This window comes from Squalius cephalus (genome assembly GCF_949319135.1).
Source record: "Squalius cephalus genome assembly, chromosome: 10".
Taxonomy (NCBI): Eukaryota; Metazoa; Chordata; class Actinopteri; order Cypriniformes; family Leuciscidae; genus Squalius; species Squalius cephalus.
In genome coordinates, this window is record NC_137131.1 from 36,502,666 (window position 1) to 36,514,681 (window position 12,016).

Below are 12,016 nucleotides of genomic sequence, written 5' to 3' on the forward strand. Positions count from 1 at the left end.
GTAATGAAGTCTGTGCACCAACCCTTTAACTTACCGATGTCTGTTACAGTTGAGTGGGCAGAACTGCCTCTGCTTGAAGATTTAATTGTAATCAAACAATTGTATTAGCAGTTAGACCCACACACACACACACACAGAGTGCTGATAGAGGTAAGTAGTTTGTGATGGCTGTGAGTTGAACTGGGATGCTAATAATAACAGCTGTGCTGGCCTGGATTCAGCTCTGAGGGAGAAACTGCACAGCAGGGAAGGGTTATCTGTATGTACAGATGCATACAGGAAGCCTGTTTGCATTTGTGTTTTTGTCTACAAACCTTTTTTTTTTTTTTTTTTTTTTTTTGCATGTGTGTGGCACATGTATGTTCATTCATGTGTGTGTGTGTGTGTGTTTGTGGTGGTAGGTGGGAATGTCATATCATATCATTTTTCCTTTAAGTAGGATCACAATCCACAATCTCATCATGATTTTTTTTATGTTGGTCTTTAGGATTATTTTTTCAAGTTTCTGAGCGGTACAGCCAAAGTAATTTCCATATTTACACTAAAAGGTAACAAAACATAAAAGAATGACAGACAATTGAGTCGAAATGACCAGTGGTAGAATGTACTGCAGTCCTACATCTGTCATCTGGAATGATTCTTAAATATGACTCTGTTGTTAAATGTTAAGGTCTTTCTGATGGAGATGCACATGCAAACAGGGGGCAGTACTTTTGTTTGACCAACCAATTATAGATGGAGGGAGTGTTGGAAAAAAACAATTATTTTTGCAATTACATTTGGTGATGCTGGTGATGCAGAAGATTTAGCTCTAAGGGGACAGTGGAAAGGAAACCAAATACGTAACCAACACGGTGTGGTTTAATTCCAGGCTGCATCACAAGTCAGACTGTGGACTGATATCATTCAGAATATTTCATCCAGTTCTTTCTGCCGGAGACATCACGCCGGAATGTGGAGAGAGGATGTGTATCAGTGTATCTTTTTTCCCACCAAATTAACTGAAATGAACATTTAAAAAGGACTGAATCACTACTGATGGATTCCAAAAGGCTACATTTCCCATGTGCTGGTAACCTTGATGATTCATGCACTGAACACCAGAGTGCTTGTGCTGACAATATTCAGTAGCTTTCTCTGCAGTAGTCCAAACCCTCCTCCATAAATCAATACATAGATCTAGCACTCTGCTGGGTCTCAAGCAGCTTCTCCAGGAAACCCCAACACTTTCTCCCTGGAGGTCTTTCACCCATTGTTTTAGCCCAGAGCTAATCGTCTCAGGTTACGTATGTAACCCTGGTTCCCTGAGAGGGAACGAGACGCTGCGTCGAGACGCGGTGGGAACGCCCTGCGTGATTGCGTCGTGAAGCACGTGTATAATCAGTCCAATGGAAAGACGAGATGTCATAGTGACGTCACCGACCAGGAAACTATAAGGCAGCCCCGCTGACACAGATCGCGTTAGCTTCTGAAAAAGCCTGAAGCAAGTCGGTCAGGGCATGCAGGAAGTATGGCAAGGCGACGCAGCGTCTCGTTCCCTCTCAGGGAACCAGGGTTACATACGTAACCTGAGACGTTCCCTTTCAAGGGAACTCGAGCTGCGTCGAGACGCGGTGGGAACCCCATACCCACTATGCCATAATGACGATGTGCCTGTTCTGTATGAAGTACCAAGCGCATACTAAGAAGCAAGCAATTTGACCCCAGGAGTGGAGAGGTCCAAGTCATAAAACCTCACAAATGTATGCGGAGAAGACCATCCTGCCGCATTACAAATGTCATGAAGGGAAACTCCCGAAATTAAAGCCGTAGAGGCAGCCATACTCCTCGTAGAATGGGCCCGAACAGTCAAAGGTGAAGGCTGTCCGGCCGCTTCATATGCAAGTGAGATCGCCTCAACTATCCACTTGCTCATTATCTGTTTAGATGCAGGGCACCCTCTCTTAGGTGCACCAAAGCAGACAAATAATTGTTCCGATTTACGCCACAGGGCAGCTCTGTGGACGTAAGCATCCAACGCCCGCACAGGGCACAACAGATTAAGGTCTTCCTGGTCTGGGGTATTAAATGGTGGAGGATAAAAGGCCTGCAGCACTATTGGGCCCCCAACATTAGTAGGGACCTTAGGTATGTAACCTAGTCTAGGGTGAAGAAATGCCTTCACCATACCAGGTGCAAATTCCAGACATGATGGAGCCACCGACAAAGCTTGTAAATCTCCAATTCTCTTGATAGACGAAATAGCAAGAAGAAATAAAGTTTTTAGAGTGAGGAACTTTTCTGAAACCTCTTCGATGGGTTCGAAGGGAGCCAAGGCCAGACCCTCAAGTACAATGGCCAAATCCCATGCCGGTGCTCTAGAGTGCAATGCAGGTCTCAACCTCAAAGTGCCACGGAGAAAACGAATAATTAGAGGATCTCTCCCAACTGAAGTGCCCGCCAGAGGGGTGTGATAAGCAGATATAGCAGCAACATACACCTTTAAGGTGGAAGGAGATAATCCAGCAGAGAAACGGTCTTGTAGAAATTCGAGAACTGTACCAACAGGGCAGTTAACAGGATTCAAATTACGATTCCCACACCAGGTAGAAAATAATTTCCATTTCAAAGCATAAAGTTTCCTCGTGGAGGGAGCTCTGGATTGAAGGATGGTCTCAACGACCTCAGTCGAGAGACCGGATTCTATGAGCTGGGCCCCCTCAGAGGCCAAGCCCACAACTTCCATAACTCTGGGTGAGGGTGAAATATCGTGCCCCTTGCTTGGGACAGCAAGTCCCTCCTGACGGGAATCTCCATCGGAGAGCCGTCCAGAAGAGATACTAGGTCCGAGAACCAGACTCGTGTCGGCCAGTACGGGGCTATTAACAGTAGATGAGCCCCTTCCCGGCGAACCCTCTCCAGAACTCCCGGGAGCATCGATACGGGGGGAAATCCGTACAGGTGTAGCCTCGGCCACACCTGCACCATTGCATCCAGTCCGAGAGGAGCTGGATGTGTGAGAGAGAACCAAAGCGGACAATGGGTTGAATCTGATGATGCGAAAAGGTCTACTCGAGCTCGACCATATTTCTTCCATAGGAGCTCCACCACCTCGGGGTGAAGCCTCCACTCCCCGGGCCTCAGCCCCTGCCTTGACAGGATATCTGCTCCTACATTCAGATGCCCTGGAATATATACTGCCCTCAGTGACAGTAATTTCCCCTGGGCCCATAGGAGGATCTGATGAGCCAGATTGCATAATAGTCGAGACCTCAGACCCCCCTGATGGTTGATGTACGAAACCACCGATGTGTTGTCCGTGCGGACCAACACGTGATGGCCTCTCAGGTCTGGCAGGAAGTATTTGAGAGCATGAAATACGGCCATCATTTCTAACCGATTTATGTGCCAAGACAGTTGATGGTCCTGCCAAAGACCTGACACCGAGCGACCGCTCATGACTGCGCCCCACCCCGTGAGGGAAGCGTCTGTCGAAAGCGTTACGCGTCGACAAGAAGCCCCCAACACTGGGCCCTGGGCGAGGAACCAAGGTTTCTTCCACATGACCAAAGCACGAAGGCAACGCCGCGTGACCTTGATCATGCGAAACGGATTTCCCCTCGGAGAAAACCCCTTGGTCCTGAGCCACCACTGCAGAGGTCTCATGTACAGAAGGCCAAAAGTAATTACGTTGGACGCCGCTGCCATAAGCCCCAACAGTTTCTGAAACTGTTTTACAGTGAGTGACTGGCCTAGTTTTATTCCTCTTACGGCTGTGAGAATCGCTGATATACGTGCAGGAGACAGACGTGCCTGCATTGTTGTTGAATCCCAAATTACGCCTAGAAAAGTGGTCCTCTGAGCTGGGAGGAGCACACTCTTTTTGGCGTTGAGCCGCAACCCCAACTTCTCTATATGAGACAGAACGACACCTCGATGCCGAACTGCCATCTGCTCTGACTGAGCTAGAATCAACCAATCGTCTATATAGTTTAATATGCGAATGCCCTGGAGTCTTAGAGGAGCCAAAGCTGCATCCACACATTTTGTAAAGGTGCGGGGTGATAGACCTAGGCCGAAGGGAAGAACCCGATACTGGTATGCTTCGCCCCCGAAAGCAAACCTCAGGAACTTCCTGTGATGAGGATGAATAGATACATGGAAGTATGCGTCCTTCAAGTCTATTGTGACAAACCAGTCCTCGGACTGAATATGAGATACAATCTGTTTGAGTGTAAGCATCTTGAACTTGAGTTTCTGAACTCTGCGGTTTAACTGCCGCAGATCTAGAATAGGACGCAACCCCCCATCCTTCTTTGGAACAATGAAATAACGGCTGTAAAACCCTGACTCTCTGCTGGGAGGAGAAACCCTTTCTATAGCTCCTTTTCGAAGAAGCGTCAGTACTTCCTGCTCCATAACCAGAGCCTGCTCGGAGTCCACCACTGTGGGCAGAACTCCTTGAAATCTGGGCGGACGAGAACCGAACTGAATTCTGTAACCCTTTTCCACTATATGCAGGACCCATTGAGAAATATTTGGTAGAAGTTTCCACGCTACCAGAAATTCTGCTAAGGGAACCAGTCTCTCGAGACTGGTCTCTGGATTTAGTTGAACAGACATTTCGGTGCCCTGAAGCGGCGAACCGGCAGGGAACAACCGAACTGACCGTTTTACGACCCTCCTCGGAGGATCGTACGGGGACGCTGACACATCGGTGCCCTGAAACGGCGAACCGGCAGGGAACAACCGATGTGGCAGCGCTGCGACTCTCCTCAGAGAGCCGCCCCCCAGCGGGCGCAGAGGAGGAACGATCCCTCGAAACCGTCCCTCCCCTGAGGGGACCACCCTCAACATTTTGACACCACTGGCGTCAGGACTTCTTCTTGTCCCAAGCCTTCCTAGAGAGGACAGTCCTCAGATCTTGTCTACCTCTAACTGGCTTAAACTGCGCCCGCCCCCTGGACTCCCCAGACTGAGGAGGAACCCGAGAGGCGACGCTCTGTTTTTGTTGCACTCTGTGCTGTGCGGAGCTCGTAGACGGCCGAGACTGCTCGGATTTAACATTACGCCCAGCAGTCTCTGGGACACTGGATCGGCGAGGAAGAAACCTCTGAAATGCCGCCGCCTGTTTCTTTGACTCAGTGAATCTGTCAACAACACAATTTATAGCATCGCCGAACAGACTTGAAGGCGAAAGCGGGGCATCCAGAAGAACAGATCTATCTTTATCCTTTATATCAGATAAATTTAACCATAAATGACGCTCCGTGACCACCAGGGCTGCCATAGAACGGCCCACAGATTTTGCCGTCTCCTTGGTGGCCCGGAGAGATAGATCTGTCGCCCGACGCAATTCTCGAATTGCGTCAGCACTAACTTCCTCACAATCATCCATGTCCCTCAGCAGGTCAGCCTGATATGCTTGCAAAATCGACATAGTGTGTAAACATGCTGCTGCCTGACCTGCTGCCGAATATGCTTTACCCACCATCATTGATGTAGCTTTTAATGGCTTGGTGGGTAACGTCGGGGCTTTCAGTGATGACGATGACTCGGGGGAAAGATGGCTCGCAAGCGTCTCTTCCGCCGGAGGCATCGTCAAATAACCATAGTGTGAAATATCTTTAATATTACTATAGTTGTGTGTTTGTGGATTGTGCACTCTGAAAGACGCCGGTTTAATCCATGATCTAGACACCTCAGTGTGAAGATCAGGAAAAAACGGCAGTTCCCGACGAGGAGGTCGTGATTTTGATGGCAAAAAACGTTCATCTAAAAGACTTTTATTAGACACAGTTTCAATATCATCAGATGGCCATTCAATATTTAACTTGGCAACAGCACGAGTTAAAACCTCCATAAGCTCCTCATCCCCAGAAATACGAGCTGGCGAACACTCATCAATATTTTGCTCAACACTGACGACATCCAGTTCCTCAGAACTGGATAGTCGCAACATTGGTGCTTCAGTCTGGGAAGGAGAAGCCGCAGCGCGGGCTCCTTCCTGGGCTGAAGCACCGGATTCAGCAGGTAAGGGTTGAGAAAGGGCGGAGCCCGTCTCAAGCCCCGCTACTAAATCCATATGCGAACCCCAAGATGAAAGCCTCCGCTGTGCCTCGGCAGCAGCGGGACCCGCACCTCGGGGAACGCGAACCGAACCGTCCTCCTCAAAGAACGCCCGGCGAGAGCGGAGCGTCCGCAAGGACAGCTTTACACAATGCTCACAGTCAGATCCCTCGAAAACTGACTGGGCATGCTCCACTCCCAAACAAAAAACACAAAGCAGATGTGTGTCCCCACCCGTGATGTAACGAGGGCAGGGAACAACACAACGCCTGTATTCTTGCTTATTCGCCATAATAGATATATATATATTGAGCTTGACAGACAACAATAAATATGACAGGGACAGATATACAGAGAGCGCTTGCTGAAGGCACAGAAGCTAACGCGATCTGTGTCAGCGGGGCTGCCTTATAGTTTCCTGGTCGGTGACGTCACTATGACATCTCGTCTTTCCATTGGACTGATTATACACGTGCTTCACGACGCAATCACGCAGGGCGTTCCCACCGCGTCTCGACGCAGCTCGAGTTCCCTTGAAAGGGAACTGAAGGATTCAGTCCAAAAGGGTTGAGAAATTGCATTCCATTTGTGGGGGATTCGTTTTGAAACGGCACCCCAGTTGGAGAATGCTGAATTTTTTATGTAGATTTAAATGCATGTTATAGTACAGGGCTGGATGTTTCTGATTTGGTTAATAATTTAGTTAAGTATGGTTGTAACCCCACTCCTGCAGCGCTTCTGACCGAGTTACTGGGACAGAAAGCATGCTACGAATACATGATTGTGTGTATTGTACATGCCAAGTGTGTTTTTACAGCAAGCAGAAAATGTTTCCCAAACATTGCATTTTTATTGCAGTTAGGTTCTGTCCCTTTTTAATGTTACGTTAAAAATGTTGCCTAGAAAAGCAATGCATGGGCTTTTTAAGGGAATTGTGTTATCATAACCTTTTCATGACTTATGCTAACAGGGTCTTCTGACTTTGTCAACAGGCCTTTGTCATTGTGTTTGATTCCGTCATTGTAGATTACATTGTTGGCCTTGTCCTTTCAGGTTGAATTTGAGGATGTGAAAAAGGTCACTTATAATGTTGGTGATCATAATGTTGGCTTTGTCCATTCAGGTTGAATGTGAAATTAAGTGAAAGAGTTTGTATATATTTTATCAGTAGCCTCTATCTGTAAATCTAGTGTGTTTTCCTATATTTCTCTGTATCAGTTGGAAAAAACTGTGTGTGTGTGTGTGTTGTGTGTTTTTTTTTCTTTTTTTTCTCTATGTATGTGTATGTGTGTGCGTACCCTCCGGAACATTGGTCAGTGAGTATCTCTTTCCTACCATTCACGCTGAGGTGAGTCTTCTGCTTCGGTGCGTCAGTGTGTGTGCGTGCAAGTTCACCTAAAGAATTCACAGTTTTGTTATAGGATTTAAGAACTCTGAGGCACACATACAGACTGTGACCTAAATTTGAGAAGTTAACTAAGAGTTCACAATCAACTCTGAGCTACAGCGCTCAAAGGCTTCTCACCCACCCCCTCCTGAGATCTCCTTTCTGTGTGTCATCATGTATGTGAGAGCTATTTCTAATTCATTTCACATTGAGGCACAACATATCAGCAGAGGTTCACTCTAAACTCGGTTGATGGGATGAAAATGTAAAAAGATTACATTTTGCTTTATTGGAGACATCAGTCAATTAAAAAGTTTAATGAAATTAATTGCATTATATGCTGAATAATTATTAGAATTTCAAAGTTCTAAAGTTTGGGGTCAGTAAGATTTTATTTTGAAAGAAATGAATACATTTATTCAACAAGGATGGATTGAATTTATCAAATGTGACAGTAAAGACATTTATAATGTTACAAAAGATTTCTATTTCAAATAAATACTGTTATTTTGAAGCTTTTTATTCATCAAAGAATTGTGAAAAACAGTTTTTGCATTATAAGAAATGTTTCTTGAGCAGCAAATCAGCATATTAGAATAATTTCTGAAGGATCATGTGATACATGGCTATGTTAACATACAACCAAATAATCCATTAGTAATCGGAATGATGGCTCAATCGTACTGAAGAGCCTTCATGTAAACACCTTAATCGATCCGATTGAGCTCGATCCGAATGAAATTTCGATCGGATTGAAAGGGGTGGTTTATTCCTTTTCTAAACCAATCCATGTCAGTCTCCTACACGAATCACGTAGTAAACACAGTGCAGCACTTCTGGGTTTTACGCCAGAACGAAGGCTCATTATTGGGCGACGCTGTTCACGTGATCACCACGACACATGCGTGGGATGGCATAAGGTGTCCATGTAAACATGGCCACTGAAGACTTGGAGTAATGGCGGCTGAAATTTAGCTTTGCCATCACATAAATAAATTACATTTTATATTAATATTATTATACTCATTTAGTTCACCTGCACTGAAAAAAATGATTCATTGACTAGTTGAATTTACTAAAAAAAATTATGATAATTGGTTCCACATAATTCATTTTAGCTACATTTAAACAAATGCATTACGTTGAACTAAGTTCAGCTTAATGCATTTGTTTAAATGTAGCTAAAATCAATTGTGTGGAACCACTTACGATAATTTTTTTTAGTAAATTCAATGATTTCAGTAAATTCATTGAATTTACTAAATGTTTTTATCGTAAGTGGTTCCACACAACTGATTTTAGCTACATTTAAACAAATGCATTAAGCTGAACTTAGTTCAACGTAATGCATTTGTTTAAATGTAGCTAAACTGAATTATGTGGAACCAATTATCATAATTTTTTTTAGTAAATTCAACTAGTCAATGAATCATTTTTTTCAGTGTGTTGTTAATCAATTAGCTCATTAGTTCCCTCATTAGTTCTGGTATTTATACCGTTTTGGTTCAATCCTTTGTCATGAGTCTTCTATGATTTAACGTGGTTTAACATCTCCTGTGTTGGAGTGATTATTAAAGACGGTTTCCTTGGACTATTCCTGTCATATGCTTCACTCAGCACTGCAATGTTGCTCTATATTAACTACATTTTTGATCAACTAAATACAGCCTGGGTGAACTTTTGAACAGTAGTGTAAATATTTGACGCAAAAGCTAACCCTAACCCAAATTAAAATAATTCAATCACATTACATTATTATGACAGGATGAAAGCATTGAATAGACATTACAAAAATGGCTTTAGAAATCCATATATTGTTTGTTTTATTTTCATATCACTGAACATACTGTCCTACAGTCCACAACAATCTAATTGATCATCAATCTGTCTGAGGTAGATTCAGAGGTCATTCACACAAGACACGTTCTTGTTTTCATTCTGAGATGTATAGTTGTTGGTCTCTGTGCACATGCAGGCAGATGTTCACATCTCACTGTTTTTCAGTGTCTTGTGCCATGTGGGCCATGTTTTTAATTCATATTTAAAAAGTGCATCTCAAGACCCCCACGTTATTCCATTCTGCTGCTCTTCTGTTTGTCTATAGGTGTGAATGTAGGTCACTGGTGCTTATAGTCTCTCTCTCTCTCTCTCTCTCTCTCTCTCTCTCTCTCTCTCTCTCTCTCTCTCTCTCTCTCTCTCTCTCTCTCTCTCTCTCTCTCTCTCTCTCTAGCTCATGCTCTTTTTTCAGCTTTCGTCTGAATCATGCAAAGCAGCTTCAAACATCAAACAGATTTGCAGGAATATCCATGTGCTGAGGGGAGAGAGACGGAGCGGCTGTGTGTGTGTGTGTGTGTGTGTGTGTGTGTGTGTGTGTGTGTGTGTGTGTGAGTGGGTGGGTGGAGAAAATGGAGCATGAAGACCTCCTCATCTCCTCTTTTCAGCATCTAAACTTAAAATCGTCACAGACTCACAACCAAACACACACACACACACACACACACTCTCTGATTGGCTCGCTGGACGGAATATAATCTAATGAATATAATCCTAATAGTGGCCTTTTTTACAGTAACAAACATATTATGTCTCTAATAACACACACTCAAATATACTGAAATGATGATTTATTTAATTCTAAATCAGCTTTGTTTCTATTTATTTCTAATGTTTAATTCTGATCAGGATTCTGGGAGGTCAATGTCATTACCGTCAGTTGTATTGATTAGCAGCAACTTGTCTCAGCTCATAAACGTTGACCTTTCCTTCCTTCCTTCAGTCTGTCGACCCCAATTTAACAGCATGTAACCAAGGCAAACATAATTCTCTCTGTTTTGCCCTCTAATTTTTTATTGTTCCGAATGTAAGAAAAAATGGGGGCGTCTTATATTTAGGGTCTGGACTTTCACATCAATAATACACCCGCAACAATAGGGAGCGCCAAATACGTGTGAAACAAATGTGCCCCCCAGGACTGATAAACACAGATGAGTCATCATACAATGCAGCCAAGAAATACGGTGTGTAACGGTGTGTATCCACTGGCGCGGATAAGAGTGAGCGTTTTCAGTTAATTCCTATGGAAGTTTTGCCTCAGGCTCACGCGCGAGCATGAAGTTCAACTTCAGTAGGAATGAACTGAAAACGCTCACTCTGATCCGCTCGCTTCACGCCAGTGGACACTCACCATAAGAATGATGTGGCGCAATGGATTAGCATTACGCCGCAGAACAAGTCTTTCTCAGCACCTTCCCTCCGACTTCAGGGAGAAACTGCTGTCATTTCGGCGCTTTGGAAAAAAACATGAATATTCCCTGGATCAGATAGGTAATGCGGATCAAACGCCTGTGTTTTTTGACATGCCAACATCTGTCACTGTACATAAAAATGGTGAGAAATCAGTCTACTGGGAATGAGAACTAGGTTATTTTTATGGTTTGCCATAAAGCAGTGGTTCTCAACTCCAGTACTCGGGACCCGTTGCTCTGCACATTTTGTATGTCTCTCTTATCTGACACACTCAGTTCAGTTCATGGAGTCTCTCTTAATGAGCTGATGATCTGATTCAGGTGTGTTAAATAAGGGAGACATACAAAATGTGCAGAGCAGCGGGTCCCGAGGACTGGAGTTGAGAACCACTGCCATAAAGTGTTTATTTTTGTGATTGTTGGTACATTTTATCAATATTTACCATAGTTTTAATATAAAACTAAAAAATATGCTAAATGAAATTTTATTTTCAAATAAAAGCATTTTCTTTATAAAAGACAAGATTTGTTCCTCAAAAGCCTTTTTTCCAAAAGGTACATCCTGAAAAAGGGGGGGATAGTCTTATAATCAGGTTCGTCTTATATTCCGAACAATACGGTATGTACACGTGCATGTGTTTTGTCTGTGCACTTAAAAAGATTGTGGCTGATTTAATGGGTTTGAATAGTAACAGCTCATAAATCCATACCTGAAGTAAATGGCACACACACACACACACATTAGTGGTTGCATTGATTTTTAATCTATCAGACTCTCAGGTCTCTCCTCATGAACTGGGCTGTGCTCTCTGGTTATCATGGCAACGAGTGGCACAAGAGTTATGTTTCAGCAGGAATGAAATAGAATGCTGAGAAGAAGAGAAAAATAGTCTCTCTCTTTTGTGTTGTCCACTCAAATAAAGCAGAGAACCTTTTAGCAAAGTACACGTGATGTACATGGATATTAAAGTTGAAGTGTCCAATATCTGCAGTTAAAGCATCACCAAATGGAGTTTATACCAAAAATAATGACTGTTATTGGACAGGTTTCACTTCATCGTTCATCGTTTAATTAGTTGTCTGCATATTAAAGTTGCAATGTAACAGAAGAATCTTCCATATCGTGGCATACATCCAAGTGAAATAGATTATTGGAAAAGAAGAAAACTATGTAGGGCAGGGACTTGGTTCTATCCATCGTTTTTTGATTGGATGGAGGCAGATCTGAATGCGAGTTTGCAGTCGATTGTAAGAAAGGGTGGGGTTTAAGAGTGCTCAATAATTTGCCAGAGAGAAGTAAAAAAAGACAAGCTCAAAAAAAAAGAAACATATACAC

General features: G+C 43.7%; 1 protein-coding gene across 1 annotated transcript in view; it reads left to right on the forward strand.

Moving 5' to 3' along the window:
• The window catches only part of myo10l1 (myosin X, like 1), a 68,711-nt gene that overhangs the window by 22,927 nt on the left and 33,768 nt on the right, over positions 1-12,016 (forward strand). The window lies entirely within an intron of this gene.